Source organism: Rhinolophus sinicus, linkage group LG01, assembly GCF_036562045.2.
Source record: "Rhinolophus sinicus isolate RSC01 linkage group LG01, ASM3656204v1, whole genome shotgun sequence".
Classification (NCBI taxonomy): Eukaryota; Metazoa; Chordata; class Mammalia; order Chiroptera; family Rhinolophidae; genus Rhinolophus; species Rhinolophus sinicus.
In genome coordinates this window covers 73,338,268-73,357,723 of record NC_133751.1, presented here as the reverse complement: position 1 = coordinate 73,357,723, position 19,456 = coordinate 73,338,268, and the positions used below count along the sequence as shown (strand labels likewise).

At 36.4% G+C, this 19,456-nt stretch overlaps 1 protein-coding gene across 31 annotated transcripts in view; it reads left to right on the top strand.

Annotated features, from left to right (window-relative positions):
• BBX (BBX high mobility group box domain containing) overlaps positions 1-19,456 on the top strand; it is a 245,408-nt gene that overhangs the window by 108,230 nt on the left and 117,722 nt on the right. For 3 of the 31 annotated variants that reach the window (XM_074332334.1, XM_074332365.1, XM_074332394.1), the window contains one exon: positions 9,163-9,280. The exons of the other annotated variants lie outside the window; for them this stretch is intronic. The gene's annotated coding sequence lies outside the window, so the exon portion shown is untranslated. The remainder of the gene's footprint in view (positions 1-9,162; positions 9,281-19,456) is intronic. 31 annotated transcript variants of the gene reach the window in all.

Below are 19,456 nucleotides of genomic sequence, written 5' to 3'. Positions count from 1 at the left end.
ACCAGTTGATGGATGTTTGGGATTAGTGGTGAGTAAATAGTGCATTTACTTATTGGATGTTGATGTAGACTCAACTTAACTCTTGGTTTTGTCTTTGAACATTTTTTAAAAAATGTGTGTGTGTCTTCTGTCTCTGGAATAATTTCAGTTCTGGTGATTTGGTGCCTATCTAAAACAGAAAATATAATCAAAAGGAAATGAACTTTTGAGATTTAAACACTTTTGTGTAAAAATGTTTTTAAATTGATTTGTGAAATTTATCTCATCTTGTATGCTTATAGACTAAAGGATAAGATATTGAGCAGTGATCTAGTTTTGTGAGCGTCAGTTTAATTGGTTGAAATGTATCCTAACTCTTTCATCTACCCTTAGTTTCAGTTTCCCCAAAAAGCTAGATACAGAATGACTCAAACTTACAGCCTTGTATATAATCCACTTTAGCAGTGTATTTCTTTTCAACAGTAGGATCAATCTACTGATTGTGAAAATTTTACTAGTTAAGGACAGTATAAATAAATTCACGAATGACTTCACCTTTTAGTATTTCTATGAAAGGTGGTGGATAAATTAAGTATTTTTATATTGAAGTCTGTATTCCCTCTGATCTATATTATAGAGAAGTGTGTTTCCCCAGGAAAGTAAATGAATCTAATGGGGCAAAGTTTCTCATAACAATTCTCTCAGAATTTTCGTGCATTTTAGTGTAAAATATGTACTGCATTTGCTGGATATTCTGTATATACATGTGAGTATTGTATGTATGAGTGCACGCATGTAGTTTTTTCATATAACTTCTTCAAGAAGCTAAGGGATTAAAGTTTACTCTAGAGAATATGTTCTTCATGGGTGTATCTGCAAAACCTAGAATCAGTATCTGGCACGTGGAAGTTGCTCAGTAAACATTCGGTAAATTAGTATTATAGGAGTTCACATTTCATTAATCCTGCATTCCATTGAATTTGGTGTTAATAAGCATCTCCTGGTCTACCTGGAAATAATTACTTTTCCTCATCTGAGTTCAGGGAGAGGAGTGTTCTTCAAAAATAAAAGTCTCTTCTGTGCCTTTGAGTTTGCAATTAAGTCCTATAATCAATAAATGTTAGCAGGTTTAAGAACTTTAAATGAGCAGCAAAACATTTCTGGGTACCTGTGGCTCATTTGTAGTGTCTGCTGAGTCAGTGAGGGTTTGTTAAGACATGGAAGCCTTCTGCCAAGTGCTTCTCTAACAGCCCATCAGTGGCTGTGAGTGGAGCACATGTGAAGGGGGTGAGATTTAAGGCAGGTAAATTTCTTCAGGCTGGGCTTTTAAGAGATGCTACAGCGTACCTGGATTCAGTTAATGTGTACCAGAAAACGTTGACTAAAGTATACTTTTAGGTGTTCTATTCTGGCGGCGTGGGCAATTTTAAGATATTTCTGTATTCAAATTGATCTACAAAGATGATAGATAAGAATATTGTGTTTTGGTTTTGTATTGACTTTCATAACTTAGTTTGCTATTGTTCTTGCTTCTGCCGTGGTTATATTACTCCTCTTAAAAAGCAGATTAAATATGTAATTATTTCAGCGTTCCTTAATAGTCACTATAAGGCCATTTATGACCAAGTGTCTCTTCGTAGCAGAAGTATTGCACCTGAGGGAATGTTTTAAGGTACGAAAACCATTACCAGAGGCGCTTCCAGTGCACAGGTTCCTTGAGAAAGCCAGCCAGATGGGGAGGAACTGGTTTCTAAACAAGGCTTCGCTGCTGAAGCGCTACCACTGATGTGATGAACCCTGCCCTGAGCATTTTCAGTAATGCCACACTAATTACAGTGAAGAATCACCAGATTAGACAGACGGTGAGACCTACAAAATCTGAGGTATTCATGTGCACACCACCCCAGTGAACATGTGCATGAAATGCTGAACCATGCCTTCAGGATAGTTTTTGACTCCCTACTATGTTTTCAGCATTATTAGAGTTACCACGTCATCAAATAGGTGCCTTATATTATAAAAGTTTGAAATGAGCAGCTGCTGTCAATCCCCTTTTTAAATACCAAGCCTCTCTTTATAACATTCGTTTTGTGCTGTCATCTGGGGCGGTGTACAGCTCATGTTTCAGTTAGGTGAAATGAACACTTAAAGAAATGGTCAAGTTTTCTGGTTTGCAAGTTTAGTTTTTCCTGTTTAAATGATGGGTGTTGCCTTTATTATTCACTGAGACTCACATTTTAGAGAGCATCGATACATCTTTCTAATAAGCCTATTACAATATATCTTTTTAAGGGTAAAGATGCACCCGTTTATGAATTTTTACTTAATCTTCAAAATCATAGAATTTTTAACCGATTACTTCTATTGTAATAAAGTATTTCATACATTAGCATTTGTAGTGGACCTGCAGGAGAATATTTTAGAACTTTTACTTTGAAGTGCTTATAAATAAACACTTTTATTCTTGCCGCTAGATTGTCAACTGCTGAGTGCTCCCTGTTGCTTCCTTGAGATTAATATGGGTAGGCAGAAACTTAAAGGTTCCTTGTAGAAGACAGATTTAAGTGGATTACCTTTTTTTTAAGCTGTTGCTTGATCTCAGAAGCTTGGGCTGTGGCCTCAGATGATGGACTTAAGACAAGACAAAAATCTAACTTGGCTGTTTACTGTGATTGGGGCACGGGAAAGTTACTTAGCGACATTGTGTAATGGGATGAATACCAAGCATGTGAGATTGTTATGAGGATTAAAAGGGCTGGAGGGTGCAATGCTAACCCAGCACGTAGCAGGGCTGTTAAGCAATGTGTTTGTTCTCAAAATGGACAGTAGGTCAAAAGTGGCATTTGACGTTTTTGCTGCTTACCTGTTCCTTGAAATTGAATTTGAAGCATGTTATTGCCTGCATTCACAAGGGAAACACCTGCCTTCTAGTTACATATCTTTGTTACAGGAAATTAAATTGAATTGAATTGAATTCAGGATGGACTTGCTTTAAATCATTAGGACATAATAACATTTACTTTTTATATGGTTGGATATCTTAAAATATTTTCTACACAACATAAGTGATAGAAGTTTGATTTTAATTATACTTTCCCTAGTTAATTTTGCAAGTTTATTGAAGCCCAGTCAAAGCTCAACTATACGAAAATATTAAGAAATAAGCCATCTGTCATTCATTCAGCGGATTATAGTTATTTTAGAAATGTTATTTCTTTATACTATTGGTATTAACAAAATTATCACCCCAAACAAGTAAATTATTTAAGCGTAACAGTAAATTTTTATAATCTACATGTTTTTCTTTGAAGGCTGTAATTGTTTTAACAAAACGGAGCAGTATTATGAATCCTTTGTGAATTTTAAAGTATGAAATCTATTTTTATAAAAAGTTTTTAAAAGTTCAACAGCTAATTTGGTCATGACCTTACTCTGCTAGTTTATTCATAAACTAGACAAGGAAAGCAAGAGTTTCCTTCATTTTAGGTCAGTGGTTTAGCATTTTACAATTAATTGATCCAAGAAAAGGAAGTATTCTTCTACATCGGCAGAAAATGCTACCTCAGTGAAAGTATTCTATTTCCTTTCTAATAGTTTTCATGCACTACAACTTGGTCATTTGTCCCTCGTATCAGTAACTTTTATTTGTTAATTTTGAGTATCTCTCTATAATATATCTAAACTTCCTTTGAAGATAATTTAGTACCAGCTACGAGAATACCTTTTTTCCTTGTAAAAGCTGCTCTGCAAGTTAGCATGTATATGTTTGGTGTTTGTGGTTTTATAACAGATTTGCCTTTTCCTCGTTGAACATGTGAACATTCTAACCATAACAAGCATGGATTATACAGGCTTTAGTTATATACTTTTTCAATTGTTGGCATATATTGAACGTCTAAACCATTTTTGCCCACCTTTAAGAGTGTTTGCACTTTTTCTTCAGCTCTGCTGTATTTCTTTTTAGAACCTGAACTTACTACAGTAATCTCACTGGAGAAAATGTTTTGTTTAAAGATAAAATAATCTACTTTCTGTTCCTCTGTTTACTATGTGCAATGTATCAGACACTATCAGGGTCATGCTATGACAATAGAAGGCAAAATCTAATTAGGCAGAGAAAGGAGAGATAGACAAATGTCAATCCCAATGTCATTGGGAGTGCTGAGGAAGATCTTCAACACCAGGTAGTAATGTCAAGGAACTCTCCACAGAGGGGAAAATACAGAAGAAGTATGGAGAAGGCGAATAGCCCCCTTTTGCCATGTGGATGGGATATACTCGTGTGTAAGGCTAAAATGGGAAATTGGTAGAAAGCCAGATTTCAGACAGCCTTGAATTGTCAGTGTGAGTTGAGTTCTTTCCTCATGAAGGCAGGTGAACCACTGAAAATTTTTGAGCAGACTATACGAATGGGATTGATTGGAAGGGAAAAGGAGTAGGCGTTGGAAAAATTGATTTTGGAGGCGTTAGCTATCCTAGGTAAGAAGAAATTTGTTCTTCTAATAGAGTTTGAGAGTTGTAAATGGCACCACTATGAGAGACATTATGAAGGTCATACTCTGTTTGGATGTATCTCAAGATATTTGGATTGAGGTAGCCAACTCACAAAATCAAGTAAGTCTTTTCCCAACTCTCAGGTCAAAAATTATTAGATACTCATTTTTAATAATTCCATCATTGAAGATTTTCTCAAATGCTTGATGCTTACTACTATTTAGCCTGTGTGTGTCTGTGTCTGTGAGTATTTAGTGGTTATAAATCTAGCTTTCACTGTTTCCCAAAGAATGCAGATCCTGTCTGGTCACGTGAACCAAATTATTAGGTTGGTACAAAAGTAATTGCGGTTTAAAAGGTTAAAAATAATGGCAAAACCGCAATTACTTTTGCACCAACCTAATACTAATCTATAGAACTTGGCAATAGACTGAACTTGGGTTGGGGGCTTGGAGAGGTTCATAAGAGGGAAGAAAGCAGTGGTGGATGTTGAAAAGGAAGTCAAAGATGGGGTACATTTAAATGTATGTGTTGAAATGACAACTACATCCCAAGTGGAGAGATAGTAATAGAAACTGATTTGTGGAAGCGGGAGGTGAAGTTTGGGATGGACTGGATTTGAGACACAGAGAGGACATCATTGTGAGCATGTATAGGAGGTAGTAAGGAATTTGAGATGAGTTTGGAAAAGAGGCAGGCAGCACACAGGTATAACATGAGAGGTAGAACTGAAACTTTGAAAATGGTGAAAGTAGGAAATGTGGCTAAGACAGAACTTTTGAAAACACCTACTCTTCTTTGTTAAGAGAAGTATAAAGGAAGGAAAAACAATCAGATCTCTGGTGGGAAAATCAATAGAGTATAGGACAGAAGAAGACTGGGAAGAGTTTTCAACAAAAATGTGAAAAATATAGAGACATCTAACTGCCTTGAAAAGGTGTTTGGGTGAGGTGATCCCAGGGCCCTTTGAAGAAAGCAGTGTTTGTACAGTGGTCAAAGCCGAAGCCGTGTTGTATAAGGTTTCCAGTATTCCCACTTTCATTGCCAAGTTTTTGGTTCTCTTTTTAGCTAAAACTATATGTTGAGCCACTGTTTTCATGGAGTAATCTATAATGATTTACAAACCCAGTCCCTGGGAGCATAAAAGTCATCTTGTATAGTTCTAATATTCTTTTCTTTAAATATGTTGCCTTAGACTGTTTCAAATCAAAGCTTACCCAGGAGCTAATATTTCCCTCAAATGCACTGAAGTGACCTACCTTCTTTAAAATATTGTCAGCAAACATGTTTTCCAAATGTCTCAGCTGTAGGATTTATATTTATTATAATCGGTATTACAGAAGGATGATTAATGAATGCCCTGCTGTTGCCAGCTCTTCTTTTACACTCAGTCAAATTTTAAATAAGGCCTATTGTCTTAATAAAGATCCTTTAGAAAGCTCGTTGGAGTCATAGGGCCACCTGCGTATGAAATTTCTAGGTTAGAATCAGATGTGTAGTCACTTCTGTTTCCATGTACAGAGTGTACGAGTGTGTATGAGTCCCCCTATGTAGTAATAATGATTATTATAACTGCAGTTTTCTTTGCATTTTATGTGCTAATATTTCTGTGTGTGTTTGTATTTTTTTCTGATCTTCACAATGATCCTTAGATGTATGTATCATTATTCCCATTTTATACATGAAAGAACTGAGGCTCAGAACATTCTAAATTTTCTGAGCTTCTTGGCTAATTAAAAACAGCCAGGATTCAAATACACTCTTTCTGGTTTTCAAAGACCATGTTCTTCACATGGTCCCTGCAGTTTTATGATGTACTTGAAATTTGAGCTTCAACCCCCTTGGTGGCAACTGCCCACTCCAGTTTGGAAGCTCAGTGCCTTATCACTTTTTATCTTTTTTCTCCAACTAGGGAAGAGTAGGTCACTCATTTGCTTAAACTTACTCCCATTCGTCATTGTTGACTGTCAGACACTTTTCTGTATATTCAATACAGTTAAATAGATATTTAATCTTCATATGAATTCTATGAAAGGTAGATGTATTTACCTAACATTTTATTATAAAACTTTAAACATATAGCATTATGCATTCATATACTTACCACCTAGATTCAGCCACAAACATTTTGCTATCCTTATTTTACTACATACCTATAATCCCTCCTAATTTCATTTTTTGATTCATTTGAAAGTAAATTACAGACATCGCTATACTTGGCACTGCATACTGTAGCAAGTATATTATTGACTGGAGTTCAGTATTTACGTGCATCAAAAGTTTTTTCTTTCGATATAAAATTTACATCTAGTGTAATACACAGTCTTAAATGTATATTTTATGAGTTTTGATAAATACATACACCTGTGTAACCCAAATAAAATATTACTTTTGGTAGGTATCTCTTTTTAGTCCCCTTTTTGTAGACGAGGAAACTGAAGCACACAGAGGTTAATCTGCCTAAGGTCGCACTGTGACTGTGACAGCTGGAATTCAACCTCTGGCTGTTTGGTTTATGTTTGTGCTCCTAACCACACCACCCAATTGCTTATGGATTGTCCTGACATGTTCACGTGTCCTTTTACATTCATGTGTACAAATGTGATGTTTAACACGAGTGTAGACACAGAATTAATACAGTTGGCATTAGTGAGAATAGCAGTGCTATTCTAGGAAGGCATTGGTTCCTCACAGAGGTTGATGGCAAGAAAAACTAGCGTGAAGGAAATTCCCTTGATTGAAATACTGGGGTGAATCTCTGTATAATAACTATGTCTTAACTGGCATCCTTGATTAATGTTTCCACATAGAAAGTGACAGTTTCCTAATGACGACACTGAGATTCAGGAAAGGTCTAAATTGCCACTTAAACAATTAAGGGTAAATGATGTTCATTATAATTTTTTTAAAGCGTATCTTGCTCTATTATAATTAGTAGAAAATTGTTCATCTATGTGTGGTATATATAGTACTACTCACCTTGATACCTCAGTCTCCAAAATAATAGAATTGGGGATTTATAGCTTTGAAATTTGTAAAGTTCTTAAAGAAATTGAATGGAATTATTTGACATAAAAATATGAGTAAGGATTAGAATAGATTATATTAAATTTTTTTTCTGGTTTGCAATAGTTAAGTAGAAAATTCCTATGGAAAGAAATTGTGTCTCTTTCCTGCACTGTGTTCATACCACAAGCCATATCTTAAAAGATGACTACTTTCACTACTCAATGATGAAAAACCAGCCGTCATATATATGTGTGTGTGTGTGTGTGTGTGTGTGTGTGTGTGTGTATGTATATATATATATGTATATATATATATAAAATCCTAAGGTTTGCTCAAAAAGCAATTAAAAAATAAGTGAGAGCATTTAGTTAGCACATCCTAGCCAATCACTAGAGGGCAGAGCAGTACTATAATTTAGGCCTTATTTGAAAATTGGTGGTTTGAAAATTGCTGAACCTGGAAAAATGTATGGATGCACACTTGAATAGAAATTTCTTTGTATTCGTATTATCTTGTCTTGCTGTGAAATCCAATAACATGCTTACACTTGTATCAAATGAGCTTTTCTGGCAATTACATTCCTGCTTCCAAAAGGGCATGATTATTTAGAAGAGTGTAAGTCTTCCTCAAGAGAAAATACTAATGCTTACAAAGCGTGGTACATTAAATCATTTCTACTATACGTGTACTACCCTGAAATTGAATTGCAGTGTAGACTTTAGGTGAAACATTATGAGAGAACAAGTTCGAGACAAATTTACTAGTATTTAGATCTAAGAGTTTATTGAAATGTGGAGCATTTTTTATCTCAGCTGAAATTTGTTGAATCACTTAGACTTTGAAATTATAAAGTTGTAAAAGCAATGAACTCTAGCTCCTTTTTTAAATGTAAAAATTCTGTCAAGTGGATATTCACTTCATTTCTGTTTAAAACGTTCTATCATTCTGATGATATATTTCTATTCCAATTTTTTTTCCCTGATAGATTTTTTAAATAAATGAAGCCCTGAGGTAAAGTATCGTAGTGAATAACCTGAATAGTTCAGTGTCTGAAGAGGTAGAAAATTTTATCTTGAATGTGTAATTTGAATTTTATTAAAACGGTTTGGATTTGTATATGATTCATTTCTAATAGAGACAACATGGGATGTCAGAAAAGCACTGCATTTTGGAATCAGAAGATTTGGGGCCCAGTTATCATATACTTACTTGTGACCTTGGGCAAGTCACATTACCTCTCTGAAGTAACAATTTTCCAAATTGGAGAACTGGACAAATATTTCTTTATTTACAGCTGAGTTGTTTTGAAGATTATGTTTGTTTCTGTGTATATGTACTTGTATCTCCAAAGATGAGACCCTGTAAGATGACTTTTAATAAAGATGTAAGTTCAGAAAAACCTTAGAAATAACTTTAAAATGGTTGATTATATCACAAATTTAGTAACACGAGGGCACCTATTTCATGAGTAAATAGTTACCCAAAATGTGATTTCCTAACCCAAGTTCAGATTGCTGATTTCTTCCTTGTCTCTGAGTGTCTCTGGATGCTTAATCTCTGTAACTCCTGACTCTTTTGCTCCTCTCATTCTTTATTCTGTTCTCTGTTTATTTCCATGTTCCCTCTCTCTGTGTTTCTCCTGACTGTCTTTGGTCTCTCTCTGTGTTTTTCTTGTCCCAGGCACCGTCTGGAAGACCCCAAGCCTCTAGCGGTACCTGGTATCATCTCCAGCATGTTTATAGGTGTGGAGGATTCACTGGGATATTGAGAAATACCAGAGGCGAATTGTTCCACTGTAGTAAGTCAATCAGCATTTATTAAGTGACTACTGTTTACAGAGTACAGTGGTACTTCAGGGGAAGAAGTTAGGGCATAGTTCAGAAGGAATAAACTTGTAAACTCTTGTCAGTGGTTCTTGTAGGATGGTCACAACGCACAAACAAAAACAGCAAAATAAAAAACTGACAATTATATAAATGAGTTGTGTTGTATGTGTGCTGAAGAGGCCCAGAGTTAATGGAGTAGAAAAAAACCAGGTGACATTAATCAGGTTCCCTGTGTGAGTTTAAAATTAGGTTTTGACATATGATTGGAAGAGATCAGGAAATAGAGTGGGGGTGAGTAATTTCTGTGACACTTGACAAGTCTGTTGGCTTGCCTGAGTGAATCCCCCATGGTAGGGTAGTGAAATGACAGTGCTAAATGTCAGCCTACCAACAACTAACTTTCCTTGAACTTCCGGTCTTAGAGAAATTCAAGTTATGAAAAGAACTGCAGCCAAGTTGAGACCTTCCATAAACATAATTGGTATATGTTGCCAGTTTTAGAATTCATAGATTTCAAGGGTAAATTATGATTACGATGTAATAAAGAGATGTACTATGAAATAAAATGAATACAGACTATTACAATATGATCTATGGGCCATTTAAATGCTAAAATGAATTCAAATAGTGAACTGTAGTATATCAAGTCAGTTTTGTTTTGTGTTAGAAATTTATTTTTGTTGTTATATTTTAGGCAGTCCCTGCAGTTGTATCATGGTTTTCAGAGTTGGATATGGTTTGAATCTCACGTCTGCTAGCTGTGTAAGGTTGGGCAATCTACATAACAACACTGAATCTCATTTTCCTCATATGTAAACTAGGGATGAAAATATTTATCTTGGAGTTGTTGTGTGAAGTAGAGAGATATTTTAAGAAGTCCTCAGTGCATGCTGGGTATTTGTTACTTGAAGATACTTAAAAAATACCTTTAAAATAATTTGTTAAATTCATTTCTGAGAGCTTTTTTAAAAATATAAGTAACCCCCATAGTACTTAGAAAATGCTATCATATACAGAGCATATTTATAACGTGAAGAAGATACAAAGAATAACATTAACATGAATAACTGAGTAACTATCACTAGTAGCTTAGGAAACAGAACTATGCCTGGCCCAGATTGCATCACTTCTCCTTAACCTCCACCACAGTCCTGAAGGTTGAGTTAATTACTTCCTTGTTTTTCCTTATATTTTTTCACATATTTCTGTATCCCCTACATTAAGTTTTGCATGTTTTTGACTTTTATGCAAATAATATAATGTCTGTTTTCTTCTGCAACACCTCTTTTTGCTGTTCAACATCATGATTTTTTTTTCAAATTTACTTTTAATTATAGTCGATAGACAATCATTTATTAGTGTTGGCTGTACCACATAGGAAGTCAACATTTATGTGCCTTGCAAGGAGTCACCACAGTAAGGCTAGTAACTGTCTGCCACTGTACAAAGTTTTTATATTGACTGTATTCCCTATGCTGTACATTACATCCCTTGACTAATTTTGTAACTGGAAGTTTGTGCTTCTTAATCCTCTTCCCCTTTTCTTCTCATCCCCTCACCCTCCACCCCTCTACAACCATAGTTTGTTCTCTGTATCTACGAGTTTGTTTCTGTTTCTTTGTTTGTTTTGTTTTTTTTAGACTCCACATATAGGTAAAACCATGGTATTTGTCTGTCTCTGTCCTACTTATTTCACTTAACATTATACTTCCTAGGTACATTTATATTATTGCAAATGACAAGATTTCATTATTTTTTATGGTTAAGTCGTAATCAAGTGTGTGTGTGTTTGTGTGTGTGTATGTGTATGTATCTCACATCTTCCTTATCCCTCATTTATTTTTAGACACCTAGGTTGCTTCTGTATCTTGGCTATTGTAAACAATGCTGCAATGAACATAAGGATACATATGTCTTTTAAATTAGTGTTTTCATTTTCTTCAGATAAATACTCAGAAGTGGAACTGGTGGGTTGTATGGTAGTTCTGTTTTCAAATTTTTGAGGACTCTCCATACTGTTTTCCATACTGGCTGCACTAATTTACAACCTCACCAACAGTGCACAAGGATTCCCTTTTCTTCACATCCTTGCTGACACTTGTTACTTACTATCTTTCGATGAACAGCTTTCTGACAGGTGGAAGGTGATATCTCGTTGTGGTTTTAATATTGCATTTCTCTGACTATTAGTGATGTTGAGCATCTTTTCATGTGTCTGTGGGGCATATCTGTATGTCTTCTTTGGAGAAATGTCTATTCAGGTCCTCTGCCTATTTTTTTTAATTGCATTGTTTGATGTTGAGTTGTGTGAGTTCTTTATATAATTTGGATATCAACCCATTCTTGGGTATATCAGTTGCAAATAATATTCTCACATTTAGTAGGTTGCCCTTTCATCTTGTTGATTTCCTTTGCTGTGCAAAAGCTTTTTAGTTTGATGCAGTCCATTTGTTTATTTTCGCTTTTTATTATCTTTGCTGAGGAAATATATTTTAAAAAATATTGCTAAGAGAGAGGTCAAAGAGTTTACAGCCTATGTTTTATTCTAGGACTTCTATGGTTTCAGGTCTTACATTTAAGTCTTTAATCCATTTTGGGTTTATTTTTGTATATGGTGTAAGAAGGTCTTATACTTTTAATATTTTTGACATGTTATCTGTCCAGTTTTCCCAACATCATTTACTGAAGAGGAGACTGTATTTTCCCATTGTATATTTTGCTTCTTTTGTCATAGATTAATTTACCATGTAAGAATGGGTTTGTTTCTAGACTCTCTATTCTCTTCCATTGATCTATGTGTCTGTTTCTGTACCATACTGTTTTGATTACTATAGTTCTGTAGTATATTTTGAAATCAGGGAACATGATACCTTCAGCTTTCTTCTTTTTCAAAATCGCTTTGGCTATCCAGGGTCTTTCGTGGTTCCATATAAATTTTAAGATTATTTTTTCTAGTTCTGTGAAAAATGCCATTGATGTTTTGATAGGGATTGCATTGAATTTGGAGATTGCTTTGGGTAGTATGGACATTTTAGTATTAATTCTTTCAGTCTATGAGCACGGTATGTCCTTCCATTCATTTGTTTCTTGTTCAGTTTCTTTCATTTAATGTCTTAATAGTTTTCAGAATTCAGGTTTTTTACCTCCTTGGTTAAATTTATTCCTAGTTTTCTTTTGTTCTTTTTTTTTGGGGGGGTGATGCAATTGTAAATAGGATTGTATTCTTAATTTCTCTTTCTGATTGTTCATTAGTGTATAGAAGTGCAATAAACTTCTGAATATTAACTTTGCATCCCAGAACTTTACTGAATTCATGTATTCTAACAGTTTTTTGGTAGAATCTTTTGGTTTTCTATATATACAATCATGTCATCTGCAAATAGTTATAATTTTACTTCTTCCTTTTATTTGTTTTTCTTGCCTGATTAGTGTGGCTAGAACTTACAATACTGTGTTGAAGAAAAGTGGTGGGGTGAGAATGGACATCCTTGTCTCGTTCCTGATCTTAGAGGAAAAGCTTTTAGCTTTTCACCATTTAGTATGATGTAAGCTGTGGGTGTGTCATATATGGCCTTTATTGAGGTATGTTCCTTCATTTGATTTTCTTCCTTCATTTTGCTTATGTGGTGTATCACATTGTTTGATTTGCAGATATTGAACCATCCTTGTATCCCTGGAATAAATCCCAATTGATCATGAGAAACTCTTAGCTCTTTTCAATTCTGAATGATAACCTTGTTGGGTAGAGTATTATTGGTACCCTGTTTCCCTGAAAAGAAGACCTAGCTGGACCATCAGCTCTAATGTGTCTTTTGGAACAAAAATTAATGTAAGACCTGGTATTATATTATAATATTATATTATACTACATTATATTACATTATGTTATATTATATGCAGTCTTGTAGTATAGTAAAATATGATCAGGTCTTATATTAATTTTTGCTCCAAAAGATGCATTAGAGTTGATGGTCCAGCTAGGTCTTATTTTTGGGGAAACACGGCGGTAAGTTTTCCCTTTCATCACTTTGCTATATTGTGCCATTCCCTTTTGGCCTGCAAATTTTCTGTTGAAAAATCAGTTGATGGTATTATGGGGAATCTCTTGATGCTAGCTGCTTTTCTCTTACTGCTTTTAAGATTCTGTCCTTACCTTTAACTTTTGTCATTTTAATTATGATGTTTCTTGATGTGGGTCTCTTTGGGTTCATCTTGTTTGGGACTGTCTATGCTTCCTGGATTTGAATGTCTGTTTCCTTGATCAGTTTAGGGAATTTTTCAGCCATTTCTTCTTCAAATAGGTTTTCTGTCCTTTTCTTTCTCTCTCTTCTTCTGGGACCCCTGTGATTTAAATGTTGATAGGCTTGATTTTGTCCTAGGGATCCCTTAAATGATACTCATTGTTAAAGAGGTGTTGTTTCTTTTTGCTATTCTGATTGGTGATTTCCACTACCTTGTGTTCCAGCTCTGACTTGTTCTTATACATCGTTTAATCTGCTGTTGATTTCCTCTAGTGTATTTTTCATTTCAGTTACTGTGTTACACAGTTCTGATTGGTTCTTTTTTGTATTTTCTATCTTTGTGAAGTTCTCACTGTGTTCATCTGTTCTTCTCCAGCCTGTGTTGGGCATCTTTATAACCACTGTGTTGAATTCTTTATCTGGTAAATGTTTTATGTCTGTTTCATTTAGTTCTTTTTTCTGAGGTTTTTCCACCCCTGTTCTTTCATGTGGTCTTTTCGTTTAGACTTGGTGGTTTGTTTCTATAAATTAGGTGACACAAAAGGCCGTCCGAAGTTTGAAGGAGTGGCTTTGTGTAGGAACTTCCTTTTTACAGAGTGCGTGTGCGGGGCGTCTTTGTTAGGTGAGCTGGAGCTGGAGCTGGCGTGAGCTGGAGCTGCAGAAATACCTGGAGGCAAGCTGTACTGGGGCCACCTTCGCAGGTTGGAGCTGGAGATGGAGCAGGTGCAGACTGTGGGGAGTCCAGGATGGGCAAGCCTTGGCAGGGACACCTTGGTGGGGGGCGGCTGGGACTATAGTTGGGGCTGGCTCATGCTGCGGCAGTTCCGGGGCAAAGCCACCCTTGGGCTGCCTTGGCGGGCTTGCCGGAGCAGTAGAATGGGCTTGGGCCATGGGGAGTCTTGGGGGCACGCCACATAAGGCCCCGATCTATAGCTGGGCTGTGGGAAGTTCCGGGGCACACTGTGCCGGACTGCCTTGGCCAGCTGGTTGAAACTGTAGTTGGAGCGGGGTCAGGCCACCAGGAGTCCCAAGGACAAGTGGCGCTGGAGCCCGGAGCTATGGCTGAAGTGGGTGGGGTCTGTGGGAAGTGTCAGGGGCAAGCCGCATGGAGGCGAGAGCTGTAGTTGGAGTGGGTTCCAACTATCGGGATTCCGGGGGAAAGCTGCCCAGAGCCTGGAGCTATGGCTGGAGAGGGCACAGGTCGCAGGGACTCCCACGGACAAGCTGCCGATCTGCTATGAGCCTGGGGACTGAGGTGCGCTGGGGCGTCCTTGGCGGGTTGGCTGGAGTGTCCGGATCGTGCAATCAAGGCGGAGGGCCAGAGTGAGCAACACAAATGGCGCTCTCCTGTGCATCCAACACCGTAGCGAACTGCCTGCGCAGTTCTCCGATTTGGTAGATCCTCTAGGGTTTGAAAATGGATTTCCTTACGTATGTCCTACATGACCTTTAAACCATTTTTTTCCGCTGTGCGGTAGGGCGGGGGAGCCTGCGTGCGGCCCTTTAGCGATCCCTCCCTACTGCTCGTCAGCGCGTTGGGGGTGGAGTTCCAAAGCTAAGTCTCTGCGACTCCCCTGCCCTCCTGCCCATTTCTTTGCGGTCTCTGGTTTGTTGTGGAGAAGCTGTTCAGTCCTCATTTCTTCAGGGGAATTGCTTTGTTTGTAGGTGTAGCTTCAATGTGTTCCAGGGAGGAGGTAAGTTCTTTCTGGGTCACCATCTTGGACCTAGAAAACTAAACATTATGTTTGCGAGTCATCCTTGCTTCTACTTATAATTCAGTTGTGATCACAGTTGTATTTCACTATATAAAAATACAAGTTATTTATCCACTTTCTTTTAATGGCTTTTTAGGTTGTTTCTACTTTTCGTGTTATTGTTATTAGCAATAAAGCTGCAGAGGAAAAATTCTTGAGATTCCTGTACATGCCTCTTTATGTACATGTTATTTCTCTAGGATAAATGTTCAGGAGTGGGACTGTTGGGTCAAAGGATATGCCCAACTTCAGACTCGCCAATGTAATGACAAATGGATTTCCATAAAACTTGTTGGATTTTATGTACTCCCTGTATATCCCCTATAGTTCTTTTAAATTACTAGATTTTTGTTTAAAGAATTTTTTGAGTTGCCTATGACACCATCTTAACAATAATCCTGATGACCTTTTTTTTTCTTTTTTTAAAATTAGTTTATTCTTCGCAACAGCTGCTTTGATTTCTCTCGGTTTTCTCGGTTTTCCAGTTGTTACTTGCATCTTTTCTCAAACCCACTTAAATCCAGACATCCTGGAATAGCTGGATATGTTTGCTAGCTAAGTTTTTTCTCCCAAGAAAGCCACATTATAATGTAATGTTCTCATGTAAAATGAAAATTGTCAACTGTTTCTGACTTCTAGAGACAGTTTGGGCAGGGAAATATACATCGTTTACTGATTTTTTTTCCCTCTTTAATTCAAGTTGAGGAAGAGTGACCCACAGAAGCCTATTTGCAAACTGCAGTGACTTACTCAGCCTGTGTTTTGTTCTGCATAGGACAAGTCCCAGGAACTTGAGTAAATGATTGAACTTGTTTTTGTGACTTTTTTCCCTTTTCTGTTCTTTACCCACTTCTGTTTTTCTCAGAAAAATGGTACTTTTAGTATCTGGTTATACTTGGATATGCCATTCCAATTTTCACATCCTAGTTCTTTATAATCTTGGAATCTGTACTTGGTGGTCCACAATTTTAGTTGATTGATCTCAATATTTTACCTATCGGCAAAGTTGTTACCACGATTTGCCACGTTTATTTTCTGAAGTTTTCCTTAAAGTATACCAGGATGTAGTCTCGTGCATAGTACTTACTAGTCAGTAGGTGTTTATTGAATGAAGAAAGGAAAGATATAAATGTAGTAAGCACTAAAATGCCTTTTGACTGCTCAGCAGTAATTTCCTTATAAGTAAGGGGCAAAAATCATGAGTGCTGTAAACAGTTATGCCAGTGAATAAATAGCTTTTTAAACCATAAGCAAGTCATTTCTTCTTGAGTTTCACTCTGGTTTTTTGAAACATGAGAGTGGTAGACCAGTGATCTATAAGATTCCTTTTGACTCTAATAGTTTGTGTTCTATCTTCAATTGAAATGATGAATAGTTTTTCACTGGATGCTTGGACACCACTACCAAAGCTGAATCTGTCTACTTTACTGGGCTTTTGGCCCATAACAGTGTCACAGTGACCAGTTATTTTCTCTCATAACCCCAGCAAGTGGGGCATACATCGAACTACCCTTCCTCTCTGTTATTTAGGGTTGATTTGTTCTACAGAAAGAATATACTTATCTTTTTTTGCGAAAGTATAATGAATGCCTTTGGCTTCTTAATACTATTCACCAGGCAACCAAGGCATTGTTCAGTGTAAAAGCTTGCGTTCTGCCCTCCTGCTCTCCTCTTGTTCGTCTAACCCCTCAACTGTGACCAGGGCAGTGTGTCCTACCCTTTGTTTATTGCTGCCCAACTTAACCCCGTCTTTTCTCACACTCCAGTTACCATCTTTGAGTTAATGTTGCTTTTTACTGTTGGGTCTTTCCTTGGATTCAATGGGTCTGTTTTCATCTTATGCTCAAGGCAAGTTGCCCATTCCTTTCTCCTGTGGTTTTTCTGCTAGGAACTTCTCAACTACAGGTACACGGTGAGTGAGGGCCTGAGTTCCTTCCCCTGCTACCTTCACTCAGTCTTCCCATAAAAGGATTCCATCTGAATAGGATTAGTGCTACAGCCATTTTCAAGGAATAATTGACTCTTTGGATTCTCCCAGGACCGAGAGTTCCTCAGTGTGTTTTTTGTTCAGAATTCATTTTGTGAGTGCCTCTGAACTCTGGATCGAAGGCAATGGACATCAGAAAACAGGCCACACAGAGCAAGGGACACAAACTCTACCTTAACTTTTTGTACATTTAAACACTGCCAGTCACTCCTGAGGGTCCTGGCCAAAGAGCTGTGTATTTGACCGTGAACCACGATTAAGTAGACTCCTTCTGATGTTCATTGAGGGACATAAAATAATTGATTGTGTCATGATCTTACCAACCTTATTTTTGAAAATTCCATTTTAAGTCTGGCAGATTTTAGGCTAAGGAGAATAAGGCAAGAGAAGAATATTGTAACCAAAAACATGAGAAGGAGAAAAACTTTAACGAAGGATTTATTTTTAATAACATTAATTCTAAATCAAATTTGGAATTTAAAACATTATTTTGCGTTGTTTTTTTTTAAATGTTCAGTTACTTTTTACTGAGAGGCCGGTTGTTAAACTTCCACCTCCAGCCTTGAAACACACAAAAGACCTGAGATTTACTGGCCTGTCTGGCCACGAAGAACAAGAAGCCGGACTGTCTTTGATAATTCACCTCCTAACTACTTACTTGATAAAAACGCCACAAAAATATATTATGCCAAATGTTCTATTCCCAAAAGAAGCAGTTAATATCCTATTTCTAGAAGAGCAGATAACTTTTTATTCCTCAGGAATACAAGAAAAGAAATATCCTTTTAGACTTACAACGGAAAAAAATGGGAGAAATTACCTGACATGAAAACTTTACTGATAGGAGAACGTTCACTCTAACCGATCTTACGTTATGTCTTTGATTAATGTAAAAGGCTTGACCTGTTAAGTATTCACATTAATATTTTAAATTATCAGTGATAAAAGTCTCCTTTGTAGTACTAATTCACTTAGTATGTTATTAATTTGAACAGGCTTGAAAGTGCTTCAGAAAACCTACAGCACTCATTTAGTGTTCTTATTTTAGTTTAATGTCTTCTGAGGGAAACTCATATATTCCCTAAATATGTTGCAGCACATATTAAAATAAACTATTGTGTTCATGAGTTGGATCATCCTTAAATATAGTAGAAAATTTACAATGTGAATATAATGTATATAAAGTATATAAACGTATTATATAAAATTTCCCTTTAGAAGCAGCCAGGAAATGCATTTATTACAGATTCTGTGTTGAATGTGCTTAACTTGGTAGAGAACTTTTTAAAAACTAACAAGAATAAATTTTGAACTACATATTTAACTTTTACTCATGTTTTCAATCTGTTACATAAAAGTTAGTAATATGGAGGGTGCAAAAAAATGTATACACATTTTAAGAAGGGAAAAAGCTATTAAAAATTGTAGTACTCAATATATACCGATAACAGAAGATGAATACAAGTCACGTCTGACTTCTGCAATTACAAGAGGTGCTCTGAGTGGTTACCATCAGGGTCCAGACACTTCTGATTACGGCGAACTACTGCTTGAGCAACGTTGACCAAAGTGTCCACTTGTATACATTTTTTTGGCTTACCTAGTATATATAAAAGTAAGCTCACAGTGGAGCTTTATGTAATTAGTCACATAATTATACAAAATACAGATATATCTAGATTTTTAGGGAGATGTCTAGGGAGAAAAAGAGTGTTGTTGAGCCTCTGTTGTAACTAAATAGTCACAGTAGAAGAGTATTAAAAGAATAAATTGTATTGTACTTAGAAATCCAGGTTAATTTTATGACTCTGTTTTCTGAGATCCTTTTCTTGCAAATTATATATCTTCCATGTTTCTACTTGTCACTCTTCTTCCCTGACAGGTACAGAAAGATGAACGTGGTTGGCAAAAGTCCTAAACACCAAATTATGACCATTGATAAAACTCATTAAAACTGCGAATTGGAAATGCCTACCTACTATTTGACGGCTGTCAGTTGAAATGTGATCTTATATCTGGAATGCTGAATTGAGAATTAGAGCAGATATGTTAAAGTCACTTGTGTGAGACCTTAAGGATCTCTTTACCTTAGCTCCCCAAGTATAAAACAAATGAATGGTTTTACTTATGTAACTCTTAGCGCAGGTTATTTGAGAAAGATTGTTC